We start from the raw sequence: 3,972 nt of genomic DNA, 5'->3' as shown, positions 1-3,972 counted from the left end.
TTGACTCAGACATATACTAGATATTGCAAATAAGGGAAACCATGGGACCTATGTTTCTTTGGGCTTGGCTTACTTCACTTAATATAATTTTTTCCAAGTCACTTCCCACATTCTTATCCCCCACCTCCTCCCCACCTCGCTCCCCGAAGTTGTAAAGTTCGTTTCCAATATACTGTCCTGTGGGTATCTTTGTTGCAATGGGTCATCCTGTGTCCTTGTTTCAGCATTTTGTTACGCCCCTTCCCCTCCCCAGATTAGACATATGTATATACAAGATGCAGGCTATCAAATTCGAGTACAGTGACAACAGGGGATATGCCAAAGGGGAAAGAACATACAAAGGAAACAACAACATCAACAAAAAATAAAATCACATGGTACATTCTAATTCTTATCTGATTGATCTTCACAGGTTATTAACTCTAGAAGGTGCCTTAGAGACCACTAAACCAATGTTCTAAATTTACAGCTAAGGTAACAAAGACCTTGAACAGGGGCATGAGGCTAATTACTAGAACTAGAGCCTAAGGCCCTGACTAGGTCCTTCCACCCCAGTCCCATAACCATTCAATAAATGTTTGCTTTATACCTTCTACTAATAAGACCCTAGGTTGTGCACTACACTGCAAATGAAACGTCCTGCTGCTTGTCCTTGGGAGCTCTCTGAGAAAAGCGGACAGATATGCAAAGGGGTTAGGTTATATAAAAGGGTTGCTCTATGGAGAGGGGGTGTGTGTGTGGTCAAAATGGAGGTCAGAAACAGCTTCTACTGGCCTGCTCAGAGCCTAGGAAGGCTTTCCTAAGGGTGTCATTGTAGAGAACATGAGGACAAGCAATTTCTCATGTGTGGGTTTCCCAATGTGTGTAGTGTGCACAGGAAAAACCAAGATGGGTTCTGATCACCAGGAAGAATTCAATGTCACCTGAGGGGAAGACGTAAGAGAGGAGGATGGGTGCTTGTACATCTACAAGGCACCGAGACTTTTAGCCTCTCATCATTGGAGAATCGTTTATTAGTTGAAGTAGCATGATTGCACTTAGTTATACAGACTTTTGGTCATAAAAAGAAAAACAAATTGGAAAGCAGTGGAAAGAATCACAATTCCATAGCAGGAATTCCAGCCAGGCCAGAGAGAGTCAGTGGCAGGGAAGGTGGAGGGGATGGGCAAGGAGGGTGGCACTGCTTACAGTAAGGGAAAAGATTTCTAAAAGCATTCCTTTGGGAAGTAGAGGAAGTGGTGGTATTTTTACCAAAGGTAATACAGTAATGCAGGTGGGTCTGGGGCAGGGCAGAAACAAGGGAGAGAAGCCAAGTCCCAGTGGGTCCAATAATCAGATGTTGTACAACAATCAGGCTGGGGTGCCAGTAGGCAACCGTGTACATGTGGCTCTAAGGGCAACCACAATTAGAGTCAGAGATTAGGTGATGAGTAACATCATGGTCCTGGATGAAAAGGCACAGAGATACACAGAGATGAGAACCAGGCTTCCTACCACAGTTGGCCAAGGTAGCCCCCAAAAGGGCCCTTGGGGACCAGGCATGGAAATGAGGCACTTCTCTGTCTGTCCTCACTGGTGCCCACCCTATCTCTTTAGGTAATCAGATAAATGGTGACTCTTCTCAGCCTGCCAGGCCTTTACACAAGAAACCCAAATCTCAGAGGCAGCCATAGCTAATTGCTTAGAGGGGCTCTTGTAATGGCCGCTGGTGGAAGTGGGACTTCCAATCTGCATTCTACCAGTGCAGGTTTAGAAGATACAATCTCAAAATGGGGCACTGTGAATGATGCATCCTGGAGGGTGGCTACTCATCCTTGTAAATTTGCTATTTTAGTGGGTAGCAGAGTTTTATTTGTGTGTGTGTGTGTGTGTGTGTGTGTGTGTGTGTGTGTGTGTGTGTGTGCGTGTATGTGTGTCCTGGGGCTGAACACAGGGTCTGGGTGCTGTCCTTGAGCTTTTTTGCTCAAGGAAACTACTCTACTACTGAAGACACAACTCCATTTCCAGCTTTTTGGTGGAAAACCACTAGGCTGGCTTTGAACTATGATCCTCAGATGTCAGCCTCCCTAGTAGCTAGGATCGCAGGAGTGATCCACTGGTACCCAGCCCTGGGCGGCAATTCTGAGTGGTGATGGATTCCATAGTTCTGGTCTTCATATCATGTCTTTCTGATTCACCTCATGTTGTGAGGAATCCCATGGAGGAGCACTGGGACGGTGGTGATGTCTGAGGATCCGGCAGGAAAGGAAAGCCCTACCCATGGTGTTGTTGAGATAAACTTCTGGTCCTCTTGGGTGGAAGGAATGCAAAACCACCATCTTGTTGCCACCCTGCCAGTTGTTATTGAAGAATAGGGCTGTTTGGGAGCCTCAGCTTCAGTCTCTGTGGCAGGTAGTAGAATGCTTGGTAGCAGGAGAAGCAAGTGGGAGGCCATGTTGCACAACATCTATCTCTGCCTCTATGCCTACTCCATGCATGGGCCCCCTGTGCTACCCCTGGGATGCACTGATGATGGGGGCTGACTAATGCCAGCTGACGGGTCCATCTTGCAGTTGCTTGATTTCTTTTCGTTGGTGGACAGTCTCTGCTGGGAAATGACATGTAATCTAATAGTTCTTACGTGCTTTATCACGCTTTCCACAGGCCTCTTCTCCAGACCTCCTTGATCTCTATTTCCAGTTTCCTCTTGACAGGTCCCTATCTCACTTCACATGACTTTATATACTCTAACCTAAGGCCACTCCTCTGCCCACAAAACACAGATGGGCAGGCCTATTGCTTGAGAGGAGCTGTATTACAACTGCCATCCATTTTGATGTACCCCACACTGGCCCATCTGAAAGCAGAGCTTTCCTGCCCGGGCTGGTTTTGAACTGCAATCCTCAGATCTCAGCCTCCTGAGTAGCTAGGATTACAGTGAGCCACTGGCACCCGGCTCTCTTTTGAAGAACAAAATAATTGAATTTTGATGCACCCCAGTTGATCAATTTGTTCTTTTGTTCTTTCTATGAAATCCCTGCCAAATCAAAGGTTTCCAAGGCTTTCTCCTGAGTTTTTTCCTAGAAGTTTATAGTTTTAGGATTTATGTCTGCATCTATGAAATATTTTGAGTTTGTGTGCATGGTATGAATATGAACTGAAATCTATTAGTTATTAAGAAAATGAAAATTAAAATCAAGATGAGAGGCCATTACCTACCTCTTAGAATGGTTAAAATACCAAGCAGGTTAACGTAGTCCTTGCTGTTTGATAAGCATGCAATGGACTTGGAACGCTATAGTAATCAGTGAAAATGTGTAGTTATGCAGTGATGCTGGAAAACAACTTGTCTGATTCTTGAGTAATTAAGACACACAACTATCATATCAGGAGTAGCCATGCTACTCTTAAGGGTTTTTTTTTGGGGGGGGGCCTGGTCCTGGAGCTTGAACTCAGGGCCTGGGTGCTGTCCTTGAGCTTCTCTTGCTCAGGGCAAGCACTCTACCACTTTAACCACAGCATCACTTCTAGCTTTTTATGAGTGGTTAATTGGAGATGAGTCCCATGGGCTTTCCTGCCTCAGATGTCAGCCTCCTGAGTAGCTAGGATTGCAGGTGAAACTCTTAGGTTTTATCTATGAGAAATGAAGCCATATGTCCATACAGAGACTTACTTGTACAAACTGGTTCAGTGCAGCTTTATGTAATATTTGAAAACTGGAAATAGCACATCATCATCAACACATGAGTGGATACAGTGGTACAGTCAAGCAGCAGAATACTGCTTAGTGATAAAAAGAAATGAACTATTGATACCCCATTGATGGACCTTAAAATAATTATAGTGAATGAAAGAAGCAAGACAAAAAAAACAGCATGGCATTGTGGAGTTTTTTTTAAATTTTATTTTATTTATGAACATACTGTACAGAGGAGTTACAATTACATGGGCAGGATAATGCGTACATTTCTTACCAAGCATTGCAGCCTCCTC

The sequence above is a fragment of the Dipodomys ordii genome, unplaced genomic scaffold (assembly GCF_000151885.1).
Source record: "Dipodomys ordii isolate 6190 unplaced genomic scaffold, Dord_2.0 Scaffold32, whole genome shotgun sequence".
Classification (NCBI taxonomy): domain Eukaryota; kingdom Metazoa; phylum Chordata; class Mammalia; order Rodentia; family Heteromyidae; genus Dipodomys; species Dipodomys ordii.
Note: the sequence above shows the minus strand (reverse complement) of the source record.